Source organism: Struthio camelus, chromosome 3 (genome assembly GCF_040807025.1).
Source record: "Struthio camelus isolate bStrCam1 chromosome 3, bStrCam1.hap1, whole genome shotgun sequence".
NCBI classification, from domain to species: domain Eukaryota; kingdom Metazoa; phylum Chordata; class Aves; order Struthioniformes; family Struthionidae; genus Struthio; species Struthio camelus.
The window spans coordinates 104,437,611-104,453,704 of record NC_090944.1 but is presented as its reverse complement, the minus strand read 5'-3'; the positions used below and the strand labels follow the sequence as shown (position 1 = coordinate 104,453,704).

The window sequence follows — 16,094 nt, the reverse complement described above, 5'->3', positions numbered from 1 at the left end:
CGGCTGGGGGCTCCAACATGTCCCCCAAGCAGAGAGCCGCGACCCACGCGCGGCCGTCCCGCCGCGCCGCTCGCACAGCGCCGGGCGCCGGCGGGGACATCCCGACCCCAAATACCTGAAGAGCGGGAGGCGGCCGGCGCCGCCCGCCGCTCCGCAGCCCTTGCAGCCTTCTCCGTCCTCCGTGCGCCGACTGCAAACAACCTCCCGCCTCCGTCCTCTCCCAGCCCCCGGCTGCGCGCCAGCCGCAAGCACAGCGCCAGTCTCCTCCTCCTCCTCCTCCTCCTCGTTTTGCCGCCTTCGCATGCCGCCAACGCCACGCGGTTCCCGCGCGGCGCCCAGCAGCCGCGGAGGCGCCGGGCCGCCCGCGGAGGCGAGACGGCGGGAGCCGGGGGAGGGGGGGGAGGAAGAGGAAGAGGAGGGGGGGCTTACTACGGGGTGCGCGTTTCGGGTGGGGGGGGGGACCGGTCCTACCGCCGGGAAGCGAGTGGCCGCTGCTGGCCCCGCCGGCAGCACCCACCTGCTCGCTGCTCCGCGCCGCTCCGCGCCGCACGGCCGCGCTCGGGCTCGGGCGCGTCGGCCCTGGCCCTGGCCCTGCCCCGGCCCTCCCCGTGGGCCTGCCCCACCGCCGGCCCCCGCCTCCCCGGCCGCCCCGCGGGGCAGAGCGCAGCCAGCGCGCCGAAAACGCGCCGGGCGCGCACCGCCCTGGCGGAAAAATAAAGCAAAATAAAAAAAAAATTAATTAAAACAAAAACAAAAAAGCCGTCTGTACGCCGTAAGCGGCGTCCAGCTTGGGCTGCGCACCGCTGTCCCCGCCTTCGCCACTGTTACGCCTCGCAGTGAAGGGAGCCAGGCCCCCGTGGGCTACCCCAGGTCCCCCGCGCCACGCACTGTGGAAAAGCCTCTCTGCTGACAGGCAGCACTTACAGGTATAGCTCATGCAGGGAGGCAGGGGACGGAGAAAGCCTTTTGCACTGTGGATTCAAGGCTTTGCCAACTGGGAAGCGCCAGTCTGCAGACCCCCCCGCCCCGGAAATGTAGTGATTCCTGTCTACAAGTAGCATCGTGCCGCTCTCCGGAGGGCAGGCATCAGCACCGAGGGGCTCTTCTTTCAGGTTGCCAGCTCCGGGATCCTTTACACAGCCTGTCATACTGATGAGGCAGAACAGACAGCTACCTACTTGCCTGCTATTAAAAGGCTTTTTTCTTTTTTTTTTCTTTTCTTTTTTTCTTTTTTTCTTTTCTTCTTCTTCTTTTTCTTTTACAAGTGGTAAGGTGCAGCAGAATTCGGGGTGTTTTGTCCCATACCCAGTTGGCTAAACAGCCGTAGAAATATTTCTGCGCAGATCAGTGCCTCAGGGTGCTTCCACGCTCAGCACATGGCTCTTTTTTCTGTATCTGTTCACCTACATGGTGCAGTCGCAGGCAGTGACACCAGGAAGTTCCTGCAACGGTTTATGAGCTCACTGCCAGGTTTGACTGCTGCAGGATTTTCTACATTAGTAAGCAACCTCAGAAAATTCTCTCCAGATAGCAATCTGTTTTAGTTAGAAACTACAATTGGAAGTTTAAAAATCCCCTATCTTCTGGTAGAGTCCCATCCTCGCTACTCTGGGCAAAATGATCATACATATTTCCCTGCTGAATCATATCCAAATATTAAGCTTTCATTTTAAAATGGACCAGCAAAACAACCACAGGTAGGCAAAGAGCGCACAAGCCAGAGAAGAAGGCAGTGGGGATACGACTGAGGCAGTTGCCAGTGCTTTCTGAAGCCCGGTGGTGACACTGAAGTGTCGCTGTTGCAAAGTCACTTTGTGTCTCCTTTGGCAGCAGCCTCTGGCTGCTGGATTTCTCCCACTGCCCTCATGGCATATATTTATGGCAATTACAGGTTTCTGGGGACAGATTCTAGGGTGCGCTGAAAACAGGAAGTCAGCAGCATAAAATGTTCCCAAATAATAACACTGGGGGCGGTTATACAAAGTGTGAAATTCATATTAGATCAAATTAGCTTTAAATGCTGCCACCTCCAGTTAAGCTCCTGCTGAATCTCCCGTTGCTACTGCCTGGCAAAGAAGGATCCAAAACCAGGGTCTCCCTTTCCCTAAACCTCTCCGATCTGCATGGGCTTGTTCTGGGTGAGCTGCAAAGCAGGCAAAAGTCTTACCCCCTCCAGTATAAAGGGAAAAGCATGAACCAAGATCATCTCAAAATGCGCAAGAGAAAACCAAACCAAACAAGAACAACATAGTGGTCTAATGCCACCGCCACTTTGGCCTTGAGATCTGCCGCATGGTCACCTACCCAGTCTGGTGAGCCCCTTTGCGAGTGTGTGGGAACTTGGTGCCCCAGCTGCTCAGGCTCTGCATTTCCCCTTGAGAAATCCACATTCAAAGCTTAGCAGCATAAGCTCAAATGTTAGCATCAATACAATTTTATTTTTATATATAAAATCCAACTTTAGCACAGGCTAAAAGCTGCAATAACCAATCCACCACGGATTCCTCAGTGCTGGGTCCAGACCGTTGGTGCTCGTTTGAACTGCTGGGTTTCCAGAAGCCAGGACCAAATTATTTAGCACCATTAAGAGACTCAGACTGCGTGGGGAGGAGAAACACCACAAACCACAAAATCTGCCTCTGACTGGGTATTCCGGCAAGTCTCTGCGTCAGGACCAAGTGGGTATAGCTGCTGCCTCACCCCAGGCTTTCATCAGCCGAGTGTTTAGCACTTACCATCGTCAAAGTATTGGCTTAAATGTTGTCTAATTCACAGTCCTTTTTCCATCAGCACAGGAGCTCCTAAGGACTGGAATGAACATCTCTTAATAGAGATGTCTCTTAATAAGAGATGTGGGGTTTAAAATCCATTAGCGCTGAACAGCCTCGCAGCCATGGGTGACCACAGGCAGATGGGAGACAGCTGAATACCCGAGGGGGCTCAAGGAGGAAGGCGGCTCCCAGCTCCAAAGTACGACGTGGTCCTCTCGCTGCTCCTCGTCACGCAGGTCTTCAGCCCACCAAACGCCTGCTTGCAGGGCTGGCTCCGACGAAGTGTTTCTCTGGGCAAGCAGGTGACTTGGCGGTAGCAGGACACCTTGCATCTGAGTGGAAAGGGCTAAGGCTGCGGAAGAGCATCCTTTAAAATCCAGCCCTAAGAAGCCCTCACATGCCTGATCCGGAATAGCAGAGATTTCACCTGATGAGTCTCGCCTCGCAAACGTTGCTTCTGGGCTCCCTGCAAGCATGCCCATCCCAAGAGCGAGGTGCTGCCACCCCAGGCAGGCCGTCCTTAGGCATCATGATGCCTCGAGCCTGGGGTCAGAGCCGGGAAAGATACCTCCTCCGTAAGAGAGGGCGATGAACAAACTGTGCTGCTGGTCACAACTCGGTTATCACCATGCAGACAAATAGGAGCCCTCGTGGAAGAGATAGCCACCTCACTTAGTTTTGACCAGACATGCTGTCCTTGCTGAGCCCTCTGCTCCCAAGTGACTCTCAGGTCATCACATTCACTTTTGTGAGTATAGGAACAAGCCTCCTAGAAGCAGCAAACAGCTGGGGAAACTATTTCTGCTTCAAACTGGAAACCACTGGTGCTTTGCACAGCAACTGGTACCAGGACCATCACTGTATCATACCAATAGCACACAGCTGTTTTTTTCTCTTGCATAATAATAGGCATAGGGAGAAAAACTAGCCCTAAATGAGGCCTGGGGGCTTGTTGCTCTTCCACCCTGCTGGTCCACTAAGCAGCGTGATGTTGCCAAAATACGCTGCTGCCGTCGGCAGATTGCTACGTTCCCCAGAGCAAAGGGAGAAGGAAGAAATGTACTTTCCAGGAGGAAAACAGCCAGCAAAGCCTCTCTCTTATGTAACACAGCCAGTCCCATCAGCATGCTCTAGAGAAAAGCTGCTCAGCTGATTGAGTTTCATCCCTGAACCTCAAATGTGTGCCACAGGCAAGAAAGCCATCACCTGGGGCTCAATTTGTAGGCTATACTCACAGCTAGTTTGTAACAGGCATACCAAACAGGCAAAGTGCTCTCCTTTCAGGTATGCCTGTTGCCAAATGTTACAAAAGCGTCTTTTTTTCCCCTTGTAGCGATTCCCTGCTTCAACTTCAGTGACTAAATCCAAAAGGGGAAGGCGAACAAACAGCTGGTTTTGAAAGCAAGAGCAAAAAAGTGAGATTTATTCCAGGCAGTTGGTAATGCATCATATGATGTGAAGAAATATTTTCTGTATCTCTTGGGGCAATATTTGCGTGTCGGGGCCTAAGGCGCTAGTCGATATTTGTATGAAGTTGGTGTTTCAAGAATCCTTTACCCTTTGCACCCACGCAGAGACTTGTCCTCCCAGATTTGCAGGCACTTTGGGACCATACACACATTAACCCACAAGCCCTCCTCCCACAGGTAAGACACTTGCCTTTCCCCCTACCCGGCCTATATTACAGGCGCACGAAACCGAGGCCCAGGTGGGACCTCAGCCTGCCAAGGCCGTGGGGGCTCCAAACAATCCTGCTCCTGTTCCCGTCACGAAACCATGCCTTTGCACCCCCCCCCCCCAACCACGAACGAGCAGCCCTGTCTCTGAGCTAGTAACAGAGGCTGAGGCTGCCCTACGGTGCCTACGGTCCCAGCCCGCTCTGTCGGCGTCCGAAACGCAGCCTCTCTTATTCCAAGGGACGGGAATAAGGGGCATTTAAGCGGCAGGTTCCCCAGTTCTTATCGGTGGGATTCCCGCTTCCCCTCCTGACAGACATTCACATAGGGAGTTTGTGGGTTCTCACACAACTCCCCCCCACAGCCTTGTGCCCCCAAAGCAAAAGTTGTCTTCCCAGTCAGAGGCTCTTTGGAGACCTTGGCAAGGGTCTGAGCAGAGGCTGGGACCAGAGACAGGGTTTCCTTTGAGGGCTGGTCCTGCTAGGGCAGGGCTGAGGCAGACGGCTGCTGCCCGTGCCGTCAAAGAGACCTTCTGTCTCCGGTGCTGAGGCTGGGACCCGGCAGCGCCAGGACTGCGCCAGGCTCGTCCCCGCCGGGCCGCAGGTCCGGCAGCCATGGGCACGGTGCTGATGCGGAGGCATCCCTCTTGCGGAGGTCCCTTGCGACAGCAAAAGCGGCCATGGGAACCTGCGTCACCAGCGCCCTGCTCGCGCAAAAGCAGGGCCATAAAACGCACCTGGCATAACGTAGTGCCTTGGCCCACTTCTGGGAGAGGTCCCCGCTGCCTGCAGGTGCTCGGGGCACATGCAAAGCTGGTTTGCTCTCGTGCTATTAGCATAACTGGCGGGGCGTTGCAGAGCAGGCCCCTCCGCAGCGTGGTGGGGGAAAGCGGTGAACGCGTTCAGCGGGGACTGCAAGGTGCCGGCGAGCCGTGCTCAGCAAAGGGCTGCGCCTCTTTTGCCAGGTCCGCTGCAAGCCTCCGGCAGCTGCCCCCACTTGCGTCCAGGGACACCCGCGCTGCCCCCTGGAAGGCAGGGGTGCGGCAGCTCAAAGAGCCTCTGCTCCAACCACAAGCAGCACAGAAAACCCGAGGCTGCCAAGAAACGGAGAGCCAGTGTTTAAAAGGCAGAGCAGGCAAGCAGGAAGGGGGGGGTGGCAAGCGGATTAGCGGCAGTATCCGATTTTGTGCACGTGTGACAACCCATGGGAGCAGAGCCTTGCTGGAAAGGGGGGAGAAGGGGCATTTCAATCAGTCACATGGAGGGAAACATAGAAGATGCTGGACTTCTGTCAAATGCCAGCAGGTTATTAACCTATTGGCCAAGGGGGGAAAAAACACTATAGGCCTCTGGAAATCCAGTTATAATGATACTGTAACGGTTCTGCATGCTTTGATTCTCCACAAACAACAGCCGCCTGAGCCTCTTGCTGTGGGGACGTGATTCAGGGCCCACTTTAGTCTGGCTCTTCTCTCACTTGCCCTGGCCAGCTCATGCAGGTACCCGGGAGCAGGGTCCTCGTTTCAGCACTGTCAGCCGGCCCTTTGGTGGTCCGCTGGGCGTCTGGGCGGCCGGGCTGCGGGAGGTGGCGGGGGCAGAGGTGGCACTCACCTGAGGGCCAGCGCCTGGCGGGGCCGCGGGGGACGGAGGGGGCTGTGAGCCCTCCCGAGCGTGGGAATCCGGCCGTGCGCGTCACCGCTCGCAGGGAGCCGCCGTGCCTGCGAGCCGACCTGCCGTGATAAAGTTAGGCAGCTCACTGTTTACATCACCTTCCTCCCCGGTGAATGGTCCCTGATGCCGCGCTTACCCCGCTCCGCTCTGCTGCAGCCCAAAATGGGAACGAAGCAGCAACAGGGCTGCTCTGGTGAGCCGCAGGTGCCTGCAACCCCCTCTCCCCTGCCCGCTTGCAGCTTGCCGGCAACCTCCACCTCTTCCTTCCCCAACCGCTCTGCGCGGGGCAGACTCTTTCTTCCCCTTGCAGGTGGTGATTCAGGGCCGGGTGATGTGCTGCACGTTCGTTTCGGGGATGAGGCCGCCCTGCCACCCTCCCACCACCCGCTGCTAGCTCCATGCCGGGAAGGGTCCCCCGGCTCCCTGGGAGGCCTGCGGGGCCACTGCCAGCCCCGACCCCTCTCCCCGGGCTCCCCAGGCTGGCTGCCAGCACCCTCGGAGGGGGAAGTGCTCATGCAGGGCAAAAAAAAAGAGCTTGCGCAGGGCACATCAGGGCAGGAAAAGGGGAAAAGCTGCAAAGCAGAGCCAGGGGAGGGGAAAGCATTGGCTGCCCATCAACCTCACCGTCTCCACACTCCCCTCGGCATCCCTGTAGGTGGTGATGGCACCGAGAGGCAACGGGCCGGGCCGGCACCGGTACCCCCGAAGCGCTCGTGTCCGTGCTGAGCCAACAGCCCCGAGACGGGGCGGCACGGCAGGAGCGGCCTCAGCCCCCCGGCACGGCCAGCCCCGCGGCGGATGAGGGGGGCGGCGGGCTCTGCCTTTCCAGCTGGGCAGGCAGGAACAAACCCCATTGTCCGCCGGCGGGCGCAGCTCAGCGAGGGGCCACCTCGAGGGGTCCCGGCCCCGCGGGGCCTGGGAATGGCGCCACGGCGCAGCCCCGCGCCAGCCTCTCTCCATCGGCCAGAGGGAGAGGGCAGAGCCCGGCGCCCCTGCAGTTGCACCGTCCCAGAGCAGAGAGGCCACCCGAGGCCGGTCCACGCTCCGGACCGGTCCTCAGCCCCCTTCTTGTTTCAATGGGAGGCAGTGAGGAGAGACCGGCCCGCTCCCAGGCACGGAGCAGGATGTAGCCCTTGCTCCCCCTTGGCAGCCCTGCAGTGTGTCCCACCGGGGCTGGGGACACCCCCCCCCCCAAAGCCACTGCTGAAGGTCACCCGTCCCCGCTTCCTCTTGGAGGTGGTCCCCATCTCTGCCGCCCTCTCTGCACCCCATGCGTCCTCCCTCCCTCGCCCGGACGGCCGCCCCGCTGCTGCCCTACGCTCAGCCCCGGCTGCCCCTTTGCTCTCTCTTACAAGTGTTTACTGCCTAATGACACCGATTAGCCCTGGAGTTGCTGGGTGGCTAGTTACTGAGTGACAGCCGAGCAGCCACCAGGCCCGGGGTGAAGCGTTTTTCTCTCTCCCGCCGCAGGCGGTTCCACCTGCGAGGGGCCGAGCTGAGACCGTGGCGAACTCTGGACACTAGTGCCGAGTTTGCACTAGTAACGCTCGCGTTGGTACGGGCGGTGCCAGGCTTAACCCTCGGGAGAGCGGGGCCTCCCCTGGCTGCTCCGAGGAGAGGCGGGCGGGAACGCATGGCGGGATTCGGAAATCCCGGGCCTAGGACACAGCCCACGCCGAGCGCCCCTTCCCTCGCCACCCGGCGTCGGCACGGGGCTCCGTCCTCGGCGGAGGACGGCGCCGACAGGCTGCGCTGGCAGGAGCAGCGTGGGCACGGGGAGCCGCGTGTACCTCCAAGGTCACCCGGCCCATTAAAGCTGGGCTTGGAGGGCGCAGCCAGCTCCTTGGCTGGCAGCACCAGCGTCCTGAGAAGGCGCAGGGCCACTGAGGAACGAGCCGGCTGGCGCCCAGCCACGCTCGTAAAACCCGACAGGGGAGCTGCGGGTGGCTGGGAAAGCAGGACGCTGCCAGGGCGAAGCCGGGGGTGGGGGAGCTGGAGCCGCTGGGTGGTCCCGCTCCCTCCCCGCGGTCCCCCCTCAGCGCCCCGGCCCTCTGTGCCCACCAGCACCCCAGAGGAGCCGGGACGCACGGCCGCTCTTTGGATTTCCAGGCACGTCCTCCGCCTTATTCACACCCATTCGAAAGCCACAACAAGCCTTTCTGGGAGGCCAGCTGAGTCCCCGTGAGCACCACCACGGCGGAGGGGGGCCGGCGGCCCTCCACGAGGGGCGATGGGGCAGGAGCAGGGGGCCACCGCTTTGCCACCCCGCCGCCTGCCAGCCCGGAGCGACGGGCTCCTGCCCCTGAGCCGGCGCTGCGGCCACCGCGGCCCCGGGGACCCTCTCGTTCTCCAGCCCGGCGCGTGGCCGTGTCCAGGGGGGGATGAGGATTTGACCCAGCCCCAGCAGCTTTCACAGGGGTGCGTGCCTGAGTCTGCGCTTGGCGTCGCTGGCTGTCATGTAGGAATTCAGCTCTGTGTAAACGTCTGGCGCGGCTGGTTAAATCCTGTTTGGAGAAGGAATTCTGTCCTGTCATGCTTTCTCCCTTTGGGCAAATCAGCTGTGGAGCTGTGCCTGAATGCACCCAAACATCTCCTGGGGAGGCATCCAGGAGGGACGTTTCCCACAGCTTCTAACACTACAAGCTATTCATTATTTCACCTCCCCTGCCAGTCACGCTTGCATGTGTTCCCAAACCGTAATGTGGCCCCAAGCCAACCAACAGAGCACAGCCGTGACACATCAAACGAAGGGCAGGCCGAACCCACGCCCTGCAGCCAAGCAGCCCGATCCCACGCCCTGCAGCCAAGCAGCCCTCGCACGGCCAGCCCCGGGGGAGAAGATGGGCCCGCGCCTCATCGGATACCACTCCTGGGGAGAAGGAAACCCTCAGACGCCACCCTGTCGAGTACTACTGGCGTTTGGCACGCAGACGTCCCCAGCTCCATCGGAGAGGTGTATGCAATGGAGCATGGCACGTCACGTGCTTTCCGAGATAGACCTCAAGATGAGCGACACCTCCTTCTCCCTGGGTTTAAGATAAGCTGAAGCAGGTGATGCTGAGCCTTAGGGCTTGGCAGCTATTCCTCCTGTGCCGTGCTTGTGAATGGCCTTATCCCCTTCCCTGAGATAAGGAGATGTGTCCATGTCAGGTGACAAGGAGCTATGGGGCTCCCGTCTCTGACTCCTCCTCAGGCTTGGCCAGGCCGCCTGCAAGGGACACAGGGCGCGGGTTATGTTTCTCTCTCCAGTGACATTGCCCTCCCCCCCACCTTTCTGCTGCTTGCTGATTTTACCCACCACAAGGCCTGGTTATGCCTTGACACTTGTGCTGGAGGTGGAGACATTGCTCCTTCTCCAGCCCGAGGCGCAGGGGTGTCCTGGGCCCCTCATGCACAGGGCTGGGGCCCGAGGCCAGGAGGAAGCACCAAGCCCACCTCTGCAACGCAGCGCCTGGTGCGCGTGCTGCCGGCAGCCCTGGCAGAGCACAGCTTGGAGGGGAGGCACCCACTGCTTACCCCTGCCCACATCTGGGCTCGAGCACTTGCTTCCGAGCTGGCCGACCGCAGGGAGACCCAGGACGGGCTTTGCTGGGGACACTGCTAGCGTGATGGCAGCAGAGCAGAGCAGAGCCCACCGCGTTCCCAGGGCGCCTACCTCTTACCCACACCAGTGCCTGCCAGCGCTGTCGCACCGAGGAGGCATGGGGACAGCCCGATGCTGCGGTGGGGCAGCGTTAGCCGGGGTGACAGATTTTGCTCTGGTGTGGCACGTGTGCCATCAGGCTGGCTCGCTGAATCCTGATTGCTAGCCCTGTGGGGACTTGCACGGCGTTGCCCACACGCACACGCGCCTCCTTGCTCTCAGGGCGCTCAGGAGAGGTGGCTGGAGTGTGGGGGCAAAGCACAGACAAACTCATCGCAGGGAGGGAGCACGAGGAGGTGCTACCCTCTGCTGGCGGGAGCCGGCCTGCACAACCCGTGTCCCAACTACTTCGGCCTCTTCTTCGGGGCCCGCTCTGGGGTGGCTGTGCTGGCTACGGGGCCCCGCCACCGGCCGTGCTAGCCTACAGCCACCTGGCAAATGCCCAGCCTGGAGAGCTCTGGCCTGGCCCTGCACACCCAAGTGCAGGGCAGCAAGCCACGGCTCCCCCGGTTAGTGCAACCCTGCTCCTTTGGCTTAACCGCAGAGGGACTGCAGGGCCCAGGAGTTCTTGGGCTCCTGTCGGCCCTGGGTGGGTGGTTTCAGCCTTTGCGGCAGCGGGGCAGAGAAACGCAGCGTCTCCTGGGTGCATGGAGAGCAGCTTCCAGCCTGCTCTGCACTCAGCCTTCCCTGGGATCAGAGGAGCACGGGAAGCTCACGGGAACCGGCTTAACTGGCCTATAGATTTACATGCCTCTGCAACCAGACCTATGCAGGAGGGAGGGTGAGAAAGCAGAAGGAGGGAGTGCTGAAGTGGCACGCAAGGAGGGCTGAAAGGGGAGGAAGCTGATCCCTGGCAGGAGAGGAGCCTGGACACAGACACCACCTCTGCTCTGAAGCTCCCCAAACCGCCCTCCACAGGCACAAAGCTAGCAAACGCCAGGCAAGGGACAGTGTGCTGAGCTGCTGTAGCACCAGCCATGCCAGGTCTGAACACACCAGGGTGAGAAGGAGGGGACTGGAGCAGGAAGATGCAGGTGTCACCAGCATCCGGAGCAGTGTGTGTGCAAAGTGGGACCAGCATAATCAAAGTATGGGAAGCAGCTTGGAGAGCTTGTTCTGTGTGGCGCGCTAATCCGCAGCTGGAAGAGCAGAGGACTGGGGGATGAGTGGTACCCAGGAAGTCTGGGGTGTAAAGAGGGAAATCCAAGGGCAAAAGCTCCAGCTCTTTGGTGAGAAGGAGCAGGGCAGTGTTTACCTGTAGGTAACACAAAGTGCAGAAGGGAGAGGGCAGGCACTATGTCAGGAAGCAGAATTTGGGGTCCTGCTGCCACCCTGGACAGATCAAGGCAGGACACAACATAGTGACCGTGCCTGTTGCACTGAGCACAATACCTCGCCTGCATGGCTGTGCTTGCAGCTCAAATGCAGGCTACAGCGTAAGGGGTCCTGGCCAGTCCTCTGCTCACTCCGAGTCTCACAGGGCTGGGACTGGGAAAGACGGGAGGCATTCCTCCGGCCAGCCACCTCGGTGTGGCTGACTTCCCAAAGGGCCCCGTGCAGTTCGACTGCTTTTCCTGGCTGCACTGGAAGAAAAGGCAGCAAGGAGTAGGAGCGAAGCTGGCCGTTGCGACTGGGCGTCCTTGTGCTGCTGCCCAGTGTGGTAGGGACAAGAGGGGCTTCTACTGCCTTCCCAGGGCTTCATGGCATAAGGCTGACTTGACACATCTGTTCTCAACTGATTGGGATTTGTAGTGTCCAGGGAAGCACAGCCTGCTCTGCTAACGCTGTGACCTGGACCAAGTAAATCTTTCTGGCAAACCAAAAGGTGAAGCTCAGTCCTGATGGCTTCCCAGGAAGAGCCTCCCTGCCCCCAGCCTAAGGAGGCTCCTCAGCCATCACCTACTCCCTGCCTTCTCCACTCTCCCTGCAGGACCTGGCCTCTCCAGCCAGTGCAAATGGGTGGGAAAAAAAAAAAAAACAAAACCTCACCTGGCTTTTGCTAGTGCTGTATCCAGGGCTGGCAGAGTTGGGAGGTTTGGCAGGAGAGCCGAGCTGCTGCGTGATGCTCAGCAGTGCTACTGCTGTGATGCTTCTGCCCTTGCTATGCAGATGTAGCTACAGCGATGCTGCGATCCCTGCAAAAAGCCAGGCAAAAAGCCAGGCAGCTTGCTTCCTGAGAAGATAAAGAGCTTCCCAGCAAGGCCCAGAGCAGCTCTTTGCTCCTGGCAGTGTCCCGGCTCAGGTCAGCAGCCATCCACACCGCTGCAGAGCAGCCTGCCCGGTCCCTGCTGTCCTGCACACCCCCCCCCCCCCTTCCTGCTGGCTACAGCTCCTGGCAGCTTGTCCTCAAACACGCTCTGCCCCTGCTCGGCAAGGAACAGGGTCTCCTTATACTTCTGTGCGGCACCCGGCTCAAGCAAACCAGCAACAGCACGCGGCCGTGCTCTTGTGCTGCATCCTCCATCATCATCTCGGCAAGGGCCCGGGGACCTCGCCAGAGGAGGCTCACGGTCCCACGAGCTGCTCTGCCGCCCAGAGCCCCCAGTCCTGCCTTGCTGGTGGCAGCGGGATGGGGGCCCTGAGGGGCAGGAGGCGTAGGCATTGCCCGCAGGCAGAACCCATGCGTCCGGGGCCCCAGTCGCCCCCGCCGACCATTAGATCCTCCCCGGCACTGATTCCTACCATCGATCCGTGCCGGCTTCCCTCACGCCATAGCTTTCCCGGGACAGACAGCCGCTACAGTGCCTGCTGGAGGCAGCGCCCGGATGCCAGAGGGGACAGGAGCAGAGAGGAGCCGACCCCGGAGCGGGGACCCCCTTCTCCTGCCGCGGAAAGGCCACGCGCCGCCGCCGCTGTCACCCGTGCTCGGCCTTTACCAGGGCGGCCGAGGGGCACTGCACCTCGCGCGGGGGCAAGGGGCAGGCCGTGAGCCCTGCTCGTGCCTTCGTCCCTCGCCTGCACGCACAGGGCAAACGAGCCAAGGGCTAAGCCTCGGGCCCCGGGGGAGGGGGGGGGTGCAGCCAGGATCGTACCCCCCGCCTTCTCCCCAGCCAAATCCTGTTGAGGGCAGCAGCACGGGAGAAGCACCAGGGCAGGAAGGAGCGGATGGGGAGTGTTGCAAGGGCTGAGGGCGGGCTGCTGGCACTCGGCGCTCAGCCTACAAATAGAAAGGGGTCACGGGAGAGCGAGCGCCCTGCCGCAGGGGCAGGCTAATCAAACACGTACCCCGCTGGCCAGAGCCGGGGCAGGAGAGGGGCCCAGGAGGCGTCTGCCACCCCGGTGCCAGCCGTACCTTGCCGGACGGGTCCCCACCGAGGAGGGGACGGGAGAGGCGCCCGGGAGGGCAGGCGCGAGCGCGTCTTTGCCGCCGGGGGTAAAAAGTACAGGTTTTGCGGCCCGCCACCCACGTGGCACGCCGCGGGACGGGTGCCAGAGCGAGCGCCGCTGATGTCCCGGCTAACCCGGCACCGGGCACAGGCGCTTAACCCCGCTCTCTGCTGACCACCGGCAAGTCTCTGCAGCGCCAGGCCCTCGCTGCCGGCCCCTGTCCCAGCCCGTGGGACACGGCGCAGGCAGCGCCAGCCCGGCTTGGGGGCGGCCCGGGGCACAGCCGGGGCTGCTTACATGCATTTTCTGGTGGCTGCAGGGCAGGCAGGGAGGCTCCTTCCCCCCGCGCCGGCAGCTGACAAGTCGGGATCCCGCACTGCTGAGGCAGAGCTGCGTTCAGCGACGCCTGCCCAGCGCTCGCCCGGTCCTAGCACGCTGCCTGCCCCGTCAAGGACGCGCTGCACGCCGGTACAGGACAGCCGTCCCCTCCAGTGCTGGGCCGCGCAAGGGGCAGCCCGGCCCAGCGACCCAGCGCTCCCACCGCTGCCCAGCCCTGCCTTGCACCCGGCGCCGCGCTGCCGCTCCCCGAAACCTCCGCACGGGCGCCCGCGAGAGGGCTGCTGCCTCCGTCGCACCGCTCCAGGCATCTCCAGCACAAGGATGCCGCAGGCTCCGTCTTTCCCCGGTGTCTCCTTTTCTCCTTGGACGTAGGGCTTCCCCTCCTGGCCCCGAGGGCAGAGCTCGCTCCCACCGCCATGCCCTGGTGGGGACAAAGCCCTCCGAGGGGCATCCAGCGGGGACGGGGAGGGGGACCCACGCTGCAGGGCACCTCCCTGCTGGGAGCTTTTGCCCGCGCGAGGAGGGCAGGGGGTGCTGCTCTCGCCTGCTCCCTGCCAGCCCTTTCGGTTCCCCTCGCCGCAGGGACTGGAAAGCCCCAGCTTTTGACTCAGCTCCCCGGGCTGGAGGTCAGTGCAGGGCCCTGGATGCAAGGTGACCTTGTGGCGGGACAGCCGTGCTGCCAAAACGCAGGGCAAGTCCTTGGCTTCAGAGCCAACCCACCTCCTTCCCCGGGACCCCCCGCTCGGGCGCCTCGCGCCCCCTCTGCCTGCAGCCTGCCCGTTACCTCGAGCGCTCGGCTCTTCCGGCGCGGGCTGCTGCCGCCGGATCTCTCTCCTGCCTGCCGGCCGCCGCGGAGGGGCTGTCCGCCGAGCCACCGCCGTGCCACCGCGCTCTGCAGCCGGAGCGGCTTCCAAAGCCTCGGCGCTGGCGGGGGCCGGCTCAGCACAGCTCCCGCTGGCTCAGCAGGTGGAGGCTGCGTGCACAGGCGGATTAGCGGGTGGGGGGGAAGTGACTTCCCTCATAGAAACCGCAAGCGAGATTCGTCAGCGGCTTTGTAGCGGGGCCGAGCGCCAGCGCGAGGGAAAGGGAGAGGGGGAGCGCCGGGAGGAAAACGCCGTGGGTGCCGGGGGACGGTCCCCCGCTGCGACACCGCCGTCCCCACCACGCCGCTCTCGGCGCCGCGGCTGCCAGCGCGCCTGGGCTCTCTCCAGGGCTGCAAGGTGCCCCATTCCCTTTCCTGCAGCACGAGTCACCCCGTGCCGCTGCCCGGGGCTCGGGACGCTTGCTGAGCCCCACTGCGGTGGGTCAGCAGCGCCCTCGAGGCTGCTTCACGCGCCCCCGGGGCCGCCAGCCGGCAGCAGATGGCCCCAGACCCACGGCCCCTCGGCCGGGCCCCCAGGCATCGCTGGAACGACCTGGCGCCGACGAGCGGCCGCTCTCCCGGCACGCGCCGCCAACGCCTCCCCTAGCTCGCCTCCCTGCCCCGGCCGGCGCTGGCCTTGGCCCAGGCCGTGCCCCTCTGCTGGCCCCGAGGAGGCCGGCGAGCTGGCCCGCTCGTCTCTTCCCGTTAAGGCAGCGCCCGCGGACCGAGCCTCGGGGCTGGAGGAGAACAGGTGATCGAGCCAAGAACGACGGAGCCAAGCAGAGCGCAGGGAGGCCCGAGGGGAGGCGGACGGGGCAGGGCTGCCGAGGCCCCCCAGACTCACCCTGTGCCTACAAGGCAGCTCTCCATCCGCGTCCTCTTTGGGCGCACAAAGCAAGCCCCTTCGCAGGTGCCACTGATGCGCCCAACTCCTCCTCGCTGCTCCTCCTGCTACCGCTTGCACCCACCGCGGTGCCTGCCCCCGGCCAGCACCGGGGGACACGGCTGGGAGAGCAGGGGCAGGGCGGGCCGCAGGAGCAGCGCCGTGCCCGCAGTTCAGCTTTCTTCCCCTCCCGACACTTGCTGCAGCTCTGGGAGGCAGCCAGCAATTCTATTTTAAGCTCCCTCCTGGGTGTGCGAAGGAGACGGGGTATGCAAGGCCGAGACTTGGAGCCCACGAAGGAGAGGCCCTGCTACTGCGGCAAGGATCACAGGCCCAGGACACTTCCCCTTCTCCCCTCAGGGCTTGTGCCTGCTCAAGGGGCAGTTTGGGCAAGCCGCTATTTCCCCTTCCCAGCACGGACAGGAACTGGAGTGGCTGATGCCGGTATAACCTAAGAGAAGCTATTGCAAAATATCGGGGATCCCTGGGTCCAGCCAAACTACCCTGGCCACCTCCAAGCCACATACCACCGATGCGGTGACTTGGGCCAGGGCCAGCCTGCGAGCGAGGAAGGAAAAGATGGGAGCTGCCTCTACGCCGAGCATGCCAGGCAGGGCTGCGTGGACCCTGGGCTCCGCAGGCAGGATTTGCTCTCCAGGTAGTGACTTCCCCCTGGTCCACTGAGCTCCCAGGGCAGGGAAAAGGGGCCCAGATGCCACGTGGGATTAGCTGAGCTAGATGCAAGCACAGGGAAACCACAGGACAAAGCTTCCTTGTGAGAAAGGCCAGGCGCCTCAGACCGCATCCCTGTGCAGGATTGAACCCAGTCTGGGGGAGCCCCTCTTGGCGGTTGAAGCTACCACCAACCCCCCTTAGCAATGGCCACCTTGCAAAGCCCCCTCCTTCTCTGTTGGCAGTGCAGG

General features: G+C 62.2%; 1 protein-coding gene across 11 annotated transcripts in view; it reads right to left on the bottom strand.

Moving 5' to 3' along the window:
- SLC29A1 (solute carrier family 29 member 1 (Augustine blood group)) overlaps positions 1 to 15,356 on the bottom strand; it is a 41,806-nt gene extending 26,450 nt beyond the window's left edge. Inside the window, exons 1-3 of one of the 11 annotated variants that reach the window (XM_068939517.1) lie at positions 14,211 to 14,408; positions 11,750 to 11,895; positions 6,058 to 6,176 (exon numbers count right to left, since the gene is read on the bottom strand). The gene's annotated coding sequence lies outside the window, so the exon portion shown is untranslated. Of the gene's footprint in view, positions 1 to 115; positions 613 to 924; positions 1,408 to 6,057; positions 6,177 to 11,749; positions 12,041 to 14,210; positions 14,409 to 15,132 lie in introns of those variants that run through there. The other 10 variants (XM_068939520.1, XM_068939515.1, XM_068939516.1 and 7 more) reach the window with 10 other exon arrangements.
- Positions 15,357 to 16,094: the final 738 nt, after the last annotated feature.